Here is a 15,853-nt window from a genome sequence, read left to right on the forward strand (position 1 = left end):
GTTTCTAGTTATTTTATGACCACTAGAATAACTAGTTATTCTGTGGCCACTAGAAGTTGAAAAGTAAGGTGAAACAAGTAAGAACGGCGTTAAGTTCGGCCGGGTCGAACTTGTTATACCCTCCACCACAAGTTGTATTGAAGTAAAATGGAATAATTTGTTTCCTTTCGTGTATGAAGAAGACTTAATACTACATTTCAGCAATTTCGGTAAAACAATGTGAGGCACCATTCTATGGGGGCTATTTCAAAACGTCGATCTATACCGACAAATTTCTTATGGAAAGTTTTTAGGCTCGGTAAGAGAATGTGGCTAAAACATAAAAAATACCGAAAATCAAGAAGTACGCTTCTATGGGCATATAGGAAGACGTGGACCTATACTGATAATACTCTTCTGGAATATTTTATAACTCTTGGAAGACGAAATAACGAATTTCAGGCATTTCGGTTGGATATTGACGTCGCAATCTTCAGTATTACGAAAATCGGGAGGGGCAATATGAAAGCGTGGACATGTACAGACATATTTCTGGCGAACAGTTTTATATCACATTGAAGACTAAATACCAAATTTCAGCCATTTTGGTGGAATATTGAAGACACAACCTTCAAAATACGAAAAATCGGGAGGTACCTTTCCATGGGGGCAATATGAAGACGTAGACATATACCGACAAATTTAAAGGGGAAGTTTGAGTACCCCCAACTAAGTCTAAATGCCAAATTTCAGCCATTTCGGTGGAATATTGAGGCCACAACGTTCAAAATACGGAAAATCGGGAGGTACCGTTCTATGGGGGCTATATGAAAGCATGGACCGATACCGACAAAGTTCTGGGGGAAAGTTTTATACCACCAACGTAGACTAAGTACCAAATTTCAGCCATTTCGGTGTGATAATGAAGCGAAAACCTTCAAAATACCGAAAATCGGGAGGTATCGTTCTATGGGGGCTATATGAAGGTGTGGACCGATACCGACAAAATTCTGGGAGAATGTTTTGTACCCCTATAGAAGACTACGTACCAAATTTCACCCATTTTGGTAGGATAATGAAGCCAAAACCTTCAAAATACCGAAAATCGGGAGGTACCGTTCTATGGGGGCTATATGAAGGTGTGGACCGATGCCGACAAAATTCTGGGGGAAAGTTTTATACCCCTAAAGAAGACTACGTAGCAAATTTCGGCCATTTTGGTAGGATAATGAAGCTAAAACCTTAAAAATAAATCCGCTTTTAGAACACTCATAAGCGGGGTACACACAATCAGTTTTGACTGTCGATTTTTTGGAAATATCGATAAATGTCAAACTGTCCAGCAACCACAAAATATTTTGTGGTTGCCTGATGACTGACAAAAATTTGCGGTCACACTGGCAAGCAATCGATTATTTGAGCAAAACTGACAGTCAAAACTGATCGTGTGTACCCCACTTTAGATAACACTGGTCAACACGACTTTTGTTTCAACCGAAGTTTTTGTTGTTTCTAAATGAATTCGGTGAGTTATTTTCAAATCCGGTCGCGGTTTTTCTCCATCAGCTCTTGTTCTTGAGATATAGCTCAAAATCGGGTTTTACGAGTTATTTCCGGATACAAACAAATATTTTATGTGTTTTTTTTCGACACTAATATATTGAGGAGATGTTATACGTTCCATACAAAAAGTTTTTGAAATAATTATGGTGAATATATGTATATCCCTAAAAGGAACTATGGGTCTATCTGGTTTCCTTATGAATGTTACATACAAATGCAAAAATACATAATACCCCTTACCACAGGTACAAAGCTATAATATCTCCATTTTACTAAAATTGGATATCACAATATCTATCTATTTCATTTTCCATTGTCTATTATTTACAAAATCAAAAACTCTGGTCACCCCAGTCACGAGAAAATAGTTAACTCAGACACTGAGAGGGAGAACCAATGCAGCATGTTTGGGGCTGCCTGCCTAGTCGAATAGCTATCACAAATATTTAGTTGCGCGTGAGAAATCAAACAGGTCGGTTGTTGTTCAGACGCATCGCAGTATCTGTAACGTTCGTTGTACGTTCCATTCGCGTGGTGGTTGCTTGGTTGGTGCTCGTGCCCAACGTATCTTCTATTTTTCCGTGTATTTTGTTCGTTTCGTTTGGCCCCCACACTATCTTTTTTTGAATGTGAGTGAGTAAGCAGTGTCGCATGAATTTCTTAGTTCAAAATTTCAGTTTTGGATACAAGACAACAACAACAACTATTGTAATAATAATAAACAAAAGTATAAAATATCTATCGATGGGTATAGCAGATGTTTTAAACAACAACAAACAAACAAAAAATCACGTTTTATTTCGCATTTTGCCTTATCACCAAATTAAAAAGTTGTTGTGTTTAACCATTTAACTATAAAAACGAGAGTGAGATACTTAAAAAAAATAAAAAAAATAAAAATAATAATAAACGAAAATAAACAAAAATTATAAAGAAGAAAAAATACAAAATTGAATAATGAACAATAACTCGTTGTGGATTCAAGTGTGACTGGTTGGATTAAAGTTCGATGCAGAGAAACAGAACGCACACTATATTTTTTGTTATTGCGTCTTATTTGTTGCTTTTGTTGTTATTGTTGTGCTTACAACAAACGTAATAACCACACACATAGATACATATGTATTTCTATGTCAACCCTGTCACCCTGTACCCCTCACTCACACCATTTACTATTACACTCAAGCTCGTAATTATAGATACGAGATACACTGGAATGTTGAGAACGTTCAATGCATTGGACAGTATCTTCTGAACCTCTTCGAAGTTAAAACAAGTAAAAAAGGTGTTAAGTTCGGTGTCTGCCTGTCCATCCGTCTGTTGAAATCAAGATACAGGTCGCAATTTTTATGATAAAGCTTTGTAATTTGGTATAGAAGTTTCTATTACCCCTAACATGTTTGGCATTCCAAATGGGCTATATCGGTCCACGCCTTCATATAGCCATTAAACAACCCGATTTTCGGTAATTTAAAGGTTGTTGCCCCAACAACCCACCGAAATGGCTGAAATTCGGTATTTGGTCTACATTGGAGGTAAAAACGTTTCCAACTGAAATTATAGGTCTTCGCCCTAATATAGCCCCCATAGAACGGTACCTCTCAATTTTCGGTATTTTGAAGGTTATGGCACCAATATTCCACCGAAATGGCTGAAATTTGGTATTTAGTCTTCGTTGTATGTATAAAACTTACCACCTGAAATTTGTAGGTAAACGGCCACAACTTCATATAGTCCCCATAGAACGGTACCTCTCAATTTTCGGTATTTTGAAATACCGAAATGGCAAAAATTACCGAAATGGCAAAAATTCGGTATTTAGTCTACGTTGGAGGTAAAAATCTTTCCGACTGATATCCGATCGATATCCATACTCAATAGGGCAATATTTTTTATAGACTTTATTAGCTCAGGGGATAGCTGTCTCGATAAGCTTTCCAATGGTATTCATGTTGTCCTGACAGAATTATTCTTAAAGGATCTGTTTTCAAAATAAGTATCCTTATTGCAAGGCTATTTACAAAAACGGAAAATTTCGCGACATCGACCAATATTTTTTAAAGGGTTAACTGTCTCGACAAGCTTTCCAATGGTACCCCTGTTGTCCTGGCAGAATTTTCGGCAGAGGCCCTAAAAAGGATATTTTCTTACAAAGAAAACCATTTTTGATTTTTATTTGAAAATTTTGCATATTAGGCGAAGGTCATTTTTATTAATTTTTAATTAATTACTCGTTAGAGACGAGCTTACGGAAAGCCGACGATACGAACCCACAAAACCACCACTGTGTGACATGACATGAATTTTGTTAACGCGCTCTTAGCAAACAGAGCGCTTTGTGTCTCCGCTAGAGTGATTTGTGTCTTCGCTAATTAAATACGAATTTATCTTAATGGACATGGATGGGGGCTATACCAAAATATGGAATTATGTCGACAATTTTGGTGGAACCTTAAACAATTTCACTTGAAACCTTAAATGTCAAATTACAGGTCGTTTGAACGAAAAATTTATCAAAAATCATAAAAATACATCAATTTGGGAACTACCGTTATATGGACCTATGTTGACAATTTTTGGCGGAGATGTTTTGTGACCACTGGGAACCTCAAGTGTCAAATTACACGTAGTTCAGTTAAAAAAAAAATTTGCCCGACGTAAGCGTAGAATACACAACTCTCGGTTTTCTAGCCGGACACACACACTCTGTGTCACTGTAGTCATTACTTAGTAATGGGTAATGTAAGTAGTTTTGGTTTGTAAAATTTGTAAGAAATAACTCATTATTATACCCTACACCACACTGTGGTAAGGGGTATTACGTCTGAGCATTTCTATGTAACATGCAAAAGGAAGCGAGATGGACCCATAGTCCCTTTAAGGGATATACATAGAATCACTTTCTGAGTCGATTTATGCATGTCTGTCCATGTATTTTTGTAACCAAAGAACAGGTCGCATTTGCGGTTCAAATAAAAATTGGTCAAGACCTCATAGTTTGGCCAAAGGACGAACGCTATTTACTTTGGGAAAAATTGATTCAGATTTGGATATAGCTTCTATATATATTTTTCGCCCGATTTTAGGTATTTGGTGCACCAAGCACGAAAATTCTATTCGATTCAGATGAAATTTTAAACGTTTGTCAAATTATATTGAAATCGGTTAAGATTTGGATATAGCTCCCATATATTTCGCCCAATTTCAGATGTAGCTCCCATACATATTTTCGTTCGGTTTTAGGTATTTGTTGCACCAAACACGTAAATTCTGTTCGATTTTGATGAAATTTAATTCGTGTGACGAAATTTGGTCCAGAAAAGAGTTTGCCAAATTATATTCAAATCGGTTCTGATTTGGATATAGCTCCCATATATATTTTTTTGCCCGATTTTAGGTGTTTGCTGCACCAATAACGCTATGTATCTCCAATTTTGATTAAAATTCGGACTAAAGGTAAGGTAGTAAAATTTAATTTAAATCGGTTTCTAGTTAAATATAACTCATATATATATATTTTCGGCATAAGTTGAATGCTCCGACCGGATTCGGATCGATTATAAAAAAAATTTCGATGTCAACGAAAATTTTGTTCGCGTTAGCCGAGATTTGTTCCTGTCCATAGGAGAAAGGCTTAAATACCCGGCCGAAACAATATGACACAATTTCGATTTAAAGTAATCTTATGGAAAAACAAGGGATTTTTTGAACTTTCGGAGCCTATATCTCAGTAAGTATGGGTAGGAACCATGATACATACATTGGGGTGATCAGCACTGCGAGCCCTACCTATGCTAAAAATTTCAGATCGATTCGAATCCAATCCAAACATTCAACCTGCTCCATATTTTCATCCGATTTAATGTTTCTGATGCACTATTTACACGCAATATATGTAAATTTTTATTATGATATTCGGACCTACTAAAATTAGGTAAGATAATTATGATAGTAATCCGTCCGTCTTCTTTCACATTTAATAAACTCATAAGCCTATATATACCGGAAGCATGAAAGGCGGCCAATATATCCACTGCTTTAGTCCTCCGAGAAATAAGCAATGACGTGAGGGTGGAGCTAAGTACTTTAATTACTGAAGGGAAACTATGTATTTATTCAATTATGTATACATATTTAATGTGGTGTAGGGTATCATATAGCCGGCTCCGCCCGACTTTGATCATTTCCTTACTGGGTTTTCAGCTCACTGATAATGCAGAAACTAGCTTCATTGGCAAGATGCTGATGATTTGAACTTTGAAGAAAATGTGTTTTATATCACAACTAAGGAGAAGCGTTCAACGATGTTTCTATATAATTTTGTCCTTTTAAAAGTGCGACTTTTTATAAGTTATTTCATTCAGTTTTTTCTTTTATTAAAGTCTGTTTTTTCTTTCTTTGGAATTTTTTATGTACCTATGTGTCTGCTGTGCTTTTGCGTTTTTTCTATGCCTTCCAATAAAACACCACCATTTATAAATGTGCTGTTTCACATAGACATTTACGCTCCCTTGCACTCAGAAAGCGCCCACTTGTGCAAGTGTTTGTTTTTTTGTGGCTTTTGGGTTTGTATTTGTTTGCACCCAAACATATAATTTGTTTGTACCCAAACATATAATTTGTTTGCATCCAAACATATAATTTGTTTGCACCCAAACATATAATTTGTTTGCACCCAAACATATAATTTGTTTGCACCCAAACATATATTTGTTTGCAGGAGCCAAACATATGTTATGTTTGGGACTACTTGCAAACAAATATATGTTTGCTGCAAAATATGTTTGGGACATATGTTAGAGAGGACTTTTTTCTGCGTGTAGCTTTTTTACACAAATGAAATTTTTTTTGACATAAATGAGTTTTTATTTCAATTATATGAGTTTTATAAAAACTCAAGGAGTATTTTTTAATTTTTTAACAAATTTTAAATTTTTTGAAAAAAACAAAATTAAAAAAGATTTTGTTTTTCAAAATAGTCAGGCTTAATCCCATAGTCGTTGTTTTAATAATTTATTAAAACAACTTTAATTTATTAGTGGGAACGCATAGCAGTGGGAAAGACTTGGTTTTGTTTGCAAGTGAAGTTGCTCGAGTTTAGGTAGTGCCAAAGAAATTCTCGATCAGAGTGTTTCTTTGCACACGTGTCTATTTGAGCGGGCATTTGACACTTGGGTATAAAAAAGTTTCTTGTTTAAAACAAGAAACAAGGGAACTGATGAAGATCTGTGGCGAGATCTTAAACTATAGTCTTCCCTGCCTTACCCCTTGGTAAACATCGCCAACTTTTTCTCACTAATAAATTAAAGTTGTTTTAATAAAATATTAAAACAACGACTATGGGATTAAGCCTGACTATTTTGAAAAACAAAATAGAAGTCGTCATCACATATAAAAACGCCAACACTCCTAATTTAAAAAAAAAAAATTGAAAAAATTTGTACAAAAAAGTTTATTTGTTTTTTTGGTTTGTTTATTGGTATTTGATCTTTTTTAATAGATTGGAATATATGAAAAACCCAAAAACACTCATATTTTGATGCAAAATATGAAAAAAACTCAAAATTTTAACTTTGACCTTGAATTCCTCTGCAACTACTAAACCGAATTTGATTGCTTATAAAATTATGCAAATATCTCTATCCGTTCAAAAGTTACAGAGTTTTGACCAGGAAAAACGACTCTGAACCACTATGCGACATACATACATAACAAGAGACTCTGATTATAATTTACAATTAATTGAATAATTATATAAGGCAATGAACAACGATGAACAACAACAACAAAGGCAACGACTCAAATTCAATTTGATTCAAAGTGTTTGTGTAAAATCTCTTAATACCATCCGCGTGTTTAAATTTTTGCATAATTACTTTCAATAAACAGCATTTGTTTTAAAGTATAAAAGGGCAATTAGAAAAAAAGAAAATAAATCACTGTTCGTCGAAACCATAATTTATATAACGGTTTGGCTGGTTTATCATAGCAACCCATCATCTACTTTCTGTTTGTATATCCTGTATACATTTTGTCTACTGACATACGCACTCATATTGCATATAAACATATCGTCACCATAAATACCCGAAGTCGCATCTCCGAAAAATTCAAAATTATTTTTTTGATTGAATCTAATACATAAGACTAAAATACATGCTCTTGCAAAATTTCAAGCTTCTTCGTTAACAAATAACGATTCTATTCAAGAAAAGGCATTTCGGAAAATGGTATAACATTGCAGATTTGGTTGTAATGACGGATCACAAAACCAAGCGTTTCCGCGGTATTGGTTTCATTACTTACTGCCATTCGTGTATGATTGATAATATCCCATATACTCGCCTTCATAAGATTAATATTCCATAAAACAGTTTTTAATTTTTTTGCTTCTCCCGTAAAATTATTATTTTGTTAGTTACAACTTTGGCATTTATGGTGACGATATGTGTGATTGTTTGCACATTGTGTAGGCTTCCTTTTATTTATTCCTTTATTTTACTTTGGTGTAATTGTGTGCTCTAGAATATGATAATAATAATAGGCCCCTCCGCTTTACGTCATGAACAATACAGTATGTACATAATAGCAAAGGGTCAAAAGGAAGCATCCTTTGACATTTGTACTTTATTTTCTTTCGTGACATTGCTAGTAAATGTTTATATTGTTTATATTAACGTAACAATTGTTCGTTGTAATTTTATTCTTTTTAAGCTCCATTTTTTGGTCGTAACTAGCGTATATGTCTTGTGTTAAATATAAGGTGTTGAATATTTAACCTAGGGTTCGAACTAGACTGACACGTAATATTTCTATTACCATTGACGTTTGAAAAGCGATAAATTATGAATATTTGTATGTATGTACATTAGGGCGGGCGATTTGTATGGAAGGAAAAAAACCTTAATGGGCCTTTCGCGTCTCTAATTCCTGGGATAGGTCTACCGCGAAAATCGAGCCTCCCGATTTTGACTTTAAGTTTTTTATCCACGTTTTCGGACATTTTAGCATATAACGGCCAAACCATTGAGATTTTCGATACAATACAGACACAAAAATTTTAGCCAAGACAGTGATTAAGAACTCTCTAATACATCGCAAAAGCATTGGGACGCTCCTTCAGGCAGTTTTGGCCTTGAGAAGGTGCAAACATTTCGGAAAATGTCGATAAATGGCACTGCGCTACAAAAGTTGACCAGAAAAATATTCAAGCGTTCTGATGCAAAATTCTATCGTGTTGGGATCCATGGACAACGAAAATGCCTTTAGTACGTTTTGGCCAGTTCGTTATATTTTTTTTAAGGTAAAAGTTACATTTTACGTTTTCAAATTTAAACGGGCATATCTTCTTTTTTCACAACGAATTTCTATTGACCCTTCTTCATTTTAAAGGGGTGAATAATATCTTTCGAACAAGTTATTATTTTTTTTAATCGGTTCATAAATGGCTAAGTTATAGTGGTTAATGTCTGAAAACCCCCACAAAAAACTATAACGGAATTTTTCATAATTTTCAAAAATATAATGTTTTTTGTTTTGTTCAATAATTATTTTGATAATTTATTTTTTTTTTGTGGGGGTTTTCAGACATAAACCTCTATATCTTAGCCATTTGTGAACTGATTAAAAAAATAATAACTTGTTCGAAAGATGTTATTCACCCCTTTAAAAGGAAGAAGGATCAATAGAAATCCCTTGTGAAAAAAGAAGATATACCCGTTTAAATTTGAAAATTTAAGAAACCCAGATTTTCACTACTTTTACCCGTATAAAAAAAAATAAAACGAAGTGACCCAAACGAACTAAAGGCATTTTCGTTGTACATGGATCCCAACACGATAGAATTTTGCATCAGAACGCTTGAATATTTTTCTGGTCAACTTTTGTAGCGCAGTGCCATTTATCGACATTTTCCGAAATGTTTGCACCTTCTCAAGGCCAAAACTGCCTGAAGGAGCGTTCCAATGCTTTCCAATGTATTAGAGAGTTCTTAATCACTGTCTTGGCTACAATTTTTGTCTCTGTATTGGATCTAAAATCTTATTGGTTTGGCCGATATATGTTAAAATGTCCAAAAAACGTGGATAAAAAACTTAAAGTCAAAATCGGGAGGCTCGATTTTCGCGGTAGACCTATGGTCTGGTGGACTTTTTTGCTCAGTTCAATCCCAGGAATCAGAAACGCGAAGGGCTCATTAAGGTTTTCAAATCGCCCCGGCCTAATGTACATACATATATAAAAACAGCAACAAGTAAGTACGGTATATTACTGTGTATTTGAATCCGTTTTATTGGTTCATATGTAGGGGGAGGGGGGTTTCTCCTGATATTGCAAAAAGTTGAAGGATTCAAACTCAATACTTATAGATTAAGTTAAGAAATTAAATTGTTGGTCGATTTTAAGTTGAAATCATAATTAAATTCATAATTCCAGGGTATATAGTGTCTGAGTGCTATTGATTGTAATATGCACCAGGAGATAAGGATCCGTTATTGCTTCTAAATATTGAGGTACTTGTAATCTATTTATACCCTCAGCATTTATGCTAACGAGGATATATACACTTTCATACGGGCAAAATGTGCCTCATCGAAATAATGGTTTTGGACCCCAAGTATGTTTGGACGAAATCCGTTTCAGACAATTTGGAGTTGATTTGGCTATGTCCGTCCGTCTGTCTGTCTGGCTGGAGCACACGATAACTCTCGAACGGATCCACCGATTCGGTCCAAAATTTGGCTTTCCTAATATTTTGTCCAAACTTAGTTTATGTTCGAAGATGGGTTATATCGGCCTATTCCTTCCGGTACCTCCCCCATAAAAATTCAAAAATGTTCCGAAAATTTGTGCGCAATATGACTCTTGAAGGGAGTAACAGATGTGGTTCACACTTTGCACATCGTGAAATTTCTACCAGACTTAGGTTAGAGGTTCCAAAATGAACTCAATCGGTCCAAACATTCGGGTACCTCCAGCATAAAATTTCAGCTTAGGATCTGCTCTCGAATCGCTTTGATTTTTGTTGTATCAACTTGTATTCACTGCCCCCCTATACGACTGTACAAGTTTCATCAGGAGCAAGTCCGTACTTCCTGAGAAAATAGCCTCAAAGTTGCAAAAAAACCTATGATACCGTATGTAGTGGTTGTTTGGCATTCGTAATATTTTGTCCAAACTTAGTTTAAGTTCGAAAATGGGTTATATCGGCCGACTCCTTCCGGTACCTCCCCCTCAAAAGTTCGAAAATGTCCGGAAAATTTGTGCGCAATTTAAATCTTGAAGGGAGTGACCGATTTGTTACATACTTTACACATCGTAACATATCTACCAGATATAGATCACGTTCGAATATGGACTATATTTGTCCACTCCTGCGGGCACCTTCCACACAAAATTTCGGATAAGTTCACTTTAAGACCTTCTGTCGAATCACTTTGAAGCAACTTGCAATCGCCGCCGGTAAAGGGAAAAAAGCCCGATATGTAGTGGCTGGAAAGCATGATAACTCTCGAACTGATCAACCGAATTCGTTGTGGTCCTGTTTACAGCTATATTATGTTTTCCGTGGACAAGTCCATGCTTCCTGGCATACTGGTCCAAAAGTTATACGATGACTAGTGGGCGCGATATCTATCGAAAAGATATGACTCGCAAAATAAGTTCCCTTCCATAATGGAATATGTCGGTCTATTCCTTTAATTATCTCCTCCGCAACCCTTTTGAACTTTAATCCTAATCTACACTTTTGTCGGCAAGTTTAAATGTCCAAAAAGGGCCACACAATTCTGAAAAGACCCTAAATACATTCCATCTGTCCGTAGATGAAAGTTTGAATTCACATAGGCTAAGGGTATATCTCTGTCGGCAAAGCCGGCTGATACTTTTTTTACTTGGTTTGTATTAATTCCACGACGATAGTTTGGTTCAATTTTTTTTTTCAAAATATATACGTTACGGAATTAGGTTTAACTAAACTCCGTGTAGACGTGGTTTTAATCCCAGATACGATTTATATCAAATAAAACAAGAGTTCGTTCAAATTACTATTCTACAATCTTTTATTGATTTTACTTTAATTATTCGAAACAGACTTAGTTTACTAAGCACGCAGCTTAACTCTATTTAGCACACAGCTTTCCTTTACTTCTCTAAGTGACGTTCTCAGTTCGAGTTAGGGATTACAACTGACTGACTGCCTCACAATTTCCTGGTATTTATGTTTAATCGCTTCTCGTTGCCGATGTTTCTAGACCACTGTTGGGCAGAAATGCTCGGCCTCATACACAAAAGTGTAAAACAATACATGAGTCTCTCGCAATTTGCCCACCATTGTTCTAGACGGAAGATCTGGTAACCAGGGTTTAAAAGCCAGCATCTAAAAACATTGGCATTAGCTGTACACTTCAACTGCTACACAATATTGACACACACGGTTAAATAAGCAACCGAACGCATATTTATTTTTGTACATTTTTGCTTATTTAGTTTTGTACGCCTAATCTTTTTTGCATTAGGCATAATCGATAACCACGCTACATATTTAGCAGTCGACTGACCATTCGTAAGAACGAATTAGCATCCGAGTGTGGTTTTTTGATTAGAGTTGCCAACGCAGTAATAAAAAAGGTGTCATTTAATGTCAAAATGCCTCCATCATATGGTAGAACCTAAAGAATACTTATTATTATTGTTTAAAAATAAAAAATATATATTGAACAGCTTCACCAAAAATTCACATGTCCTTTGAACGAAAAAGTGGAATTAATTATATCGTGATTTTTAATGCATTACATTGGTAACCCTGATCTCAAAAACAATTGTTTGCTGAAAACATGGCTAAGCCGTTGAAACTTTGTTACTTATTCTCTTTTCTGCTATGTGTTGATCATGTGTGCTGCAAAATATGAGTATGCGTGCCCGATGCTATTTTATTAAAGCGACAATATCAAATAGAATCAGCATCGCTAGCAATATTTTTGTGAAATTTGTTGCTACATGTTGCCGTTGTCCATTGTTGCTTAACATATTTCGAAGAAATTTTAGCAGGCAAAGCTGCAAATATTCGATGCTTTTGCTAATATGGCGTTAGCATTTTAAACCCTGCTGGTAACATCTCAAATCAGTGCGACAAAGACACAAACACACACTAAGCGAACAACAACACAAACATACCTGAGCGAAAGGCTGAGAAATACAAGAGAATTGAAAGAACAACAATGACGTCACAAAATCGTCAAAGAAACATGAACAAGTACAAAAAATAGGGAAAACTTACACTAAGCCCTGGTCCACACTAGAGTAAATTTCATTAAAAAATTTCATGAAATTAGGTGTTCTTAGGCCGAATTCCCCATTACAGCAATTTCATGATTTTACTCTACTATGGAACTCGATCTAGAGACGCATAATTTCATGTTAAAATTTCAGTGAAATTACTCTAGTGTGGCCCGGGACTAAGCGATAATTTCGTGATGGAAAAATTCAGAATAATAATAAAATAAACATCGAAAATAAGAACTGGAATGATTGAGGTGATTTATACAATAGTTGTTGTTGTAAAACTAATTTAAATAAAGTAACAATTAAAATTTTAAATTAACGGAAATTGGTTGGTTTTGGCCAAAAAGTTTGTAACGCATCGAAATAATGGTCGTAGACCCTAAATATACCAAAATGAATGTCTCGACGAGCAGAGTCGATCTAGCTATGTTTGTCAGTCCCTCCGCGCGTCTGTCCGGATAATAGGGCACCCAGAGAGAAAGAAGCAAATTGATTTTGGTATTGGTCGGATAATATACAAGGATCGGAATGAGCAGAAAACTTATGTGGACAAAAATTCAAAGTTATATTCTTATGCGAATACCTCCGCTTTCAGTAGTCGTGTTCCCAAAGGAAAGCCCGTCAATGGATGTGGAAAATATCACCTATATTATGATGCAAAATAGGTTGGTGCACATCACACCTTCCCATTTTTTTTTAAATTGCACTGACGAGTATCTCAGCTTTGGTTAGATGCTTTTTAACAAGGAAGACATTCTGAGCTTTAAAATGTTCCGAATTGCGTTACCAAAATTGGTGAAGTTCTTGTGATGTCGAAAAAGACGCTGGGATACCCCAATTTCAAATTTATGGAATTTTATTTCCATGTCAGATATTTCTGCTTCTGTTGGACATATTCCAAGGAGAGAGCTTGATAATGAAAATTAACCATCTGATCTTTAAATTTATACAAAAGGTGGCATTTATGGTAAAATATCAGAGTTATTGCAAAAGGCGCTAGGCTATCACAATTTTAATATTTTGAAGTTCTATTTGGTGTATTAAAGATATGTAAAATGCTAACCAAGGAGAAGCATTCAATCAGTACCAAGTAAAATTAAATATTAATTTGTTTCAGTTCGCCTTAAGTCATTTGGTAAAAAAGGGAGATAGGTGAAAATTTAGTATCTCCCTAAATATTTGCGAGTGAAAAGCTTATGCACCTGGGTAGTGGTGTGGGGTATCACATAGTAGGCCCGTTTCCGACCATAGCCCTTGCTCACTTGTCTTAAAGCTATCAGTTACATTCGTAACAATATCGACATGAACAGTCAATGTGACGACCATGGAGAAGAATCAGATTCATGCCCAATATTGAATGCAACAATACCTGATAAGGATCTATATTAGGTCAACTTATATGGAATCAAATGCCCACAAGAATATATTATGCCGAGTGTATGAACCTAAGTGATCTTGTTGGTGTGCTATAAAATTATTCCATACTGTAAAATTATTCCATACTGACTATCTACAACACTTGCGATTATTTCATCGCGCATACCGTGATGATCAACGGTTTAATTAAAAATGAAGCAGAAAGAAAAAAAAAAAAAACAAAATGATGCAAATAAAAGAGAAGAGTTTTTTCTTTGTTGTCACTTTAAAATTGAGAGCGAGAAACGAAAACTTTTCTATCTCACTCTCATTACGAATATCTTCCCAGTGGGAAAATTGGGAACATATTACATTGAAAATATATTTATTAACGCATTATAAGCAATACGTTCTAAAACGTATCCGTAAGAATCGAGAAAAGAATATAATTGGACAAAAAGTTAAATTATTAAATATATTATAGAAGATACGTTATATAATATACCGTAAAGAATCGAACGAGTAATTCCACTTGACAAAAAATTCATATTAATTACCTCTTACATTCCCACTGGATACGACAAGGGAATGCAATGTTTCTTTTTGTATTTTTTTTTATTTTTTTGTAATCCCGTTATCTGCCGACGCCTTTAAGTCGCAGCATAAATTTGCCAGTTTTGTTTGTGTCGTGTAACAATAAAGACGTAATTTTGTAAAAAAAAAAAAAAATGTAATGAACTATTTTAATTTCTGTTTTTAATGAATGAATATTCTTTTTTTGTATTCTATGAATACTTTTTTAACTACATAAAATCCTTTGGTCTGTTCCTTTACTTTTGAAAATGGTAAAACCGGCAAAGGTAGCAAAAGTTGTGAACTGCTCTCATACGAATTGTGTGGTGTCAGAAGTAAAGGAACGCTTTTCGAGTAAAAAGTGGTAAAACTTGAAGATTCTTGCACGTAAAGGAACAGAGCTCTTATATTTCTAAATATAAATAAAAAATTAATTAAAATTAATGGTTTTCTATTTTAATGCAATGAATTACTTCAGGCATACGGGGGAATAAATTATTTATAAAAAGAGAATACATACAAATACGATGCATTCCAGTATATGAATTCCATTATATATTACTAAAGAACTATAAAAGAATATACCCATTGATTACACGATGCTTTCTATGGATACTATAAAGGAATATATTATTTTCCTAGGACATGCACCGTGTTACGAATAATGTATTCGGTAATCAATAAATCATAGTGGCTCTGTATTACCCGTTCGATTCCCATCGATTACATTTTCCCACTGGGTTTATATACCCAGTGGGAAAATGTAATCGATGGGAATCGAACGGGTAATACAGAGCCACTATGATTTATTGATTACCGAATACATTATTCGTAACACGGTGCATGTCCTAGGAAAATAATATATTCCTTTATAGTATCCATAGAAAGCATCGTGTAATCAATGGGTATATTCTTTTATAGTTCTTTAGTAATATATAATGGAATTCATATACTGGAATGCATCGTATTTGTATGTATTCTCTTTTTATAAATAATTTATTCCCCCGTATGCCTGAAGTAATTCATTGCATTAAAATAGAAAACCATTAATTTTAATTAATTTTTTATTTATATTTAGAAATATAAGAGCTCTGTTCCTTTA

At 34.7% G+C, this 15,853-nt stretch overlaps 1 protein-coding gene across 12 annotated transcripts in view; it reads left to right on the forward strand.

The window, feature by feature from the left end:
• Window positions 1-1,894: 1,894 nt before the first annotated feature.
• Window positions 1,895-15,853, forward strand: part of LOC141388636 (uncharacterized) — a 100,104-nt gene continuing 86,145 nt past the window's right edge. For 6 of the 12 annotated variants that reach the window (XM_073958698.1, XM_073958703.1, XM_073958690.1 and 3 more), the window contains exon 1: window positions 1,978-2,171. The gene's annotated coding sequence lies outside the window, so the exon portion shown is untranslated. Of the gene's footprint in view, window positions 2,251-4,939; window positions 4,999-15,853 lie in introns of all 12 variants that reach the window. The other 6 variants (XM_073958692.1, XM_073958710.1, XM_073958695.1 and 3 more) reach the window with 5 other exon arrangements.

This window comes from Musca autumnalis, unplaced genomic scaffold (genome assembly GCF_047663935.1).
Source record: "Musca autumnalis isolate F117 unplaced genomic scaffold, ASM4766393v1 scaffold_1, whole genome shotgun sequence".
Lineage (NCBI taxonomy): Eukaryota > Metazoa > Arthropoda > Insecta > Diptera > Muscidae > Musca > Musca autumnalis.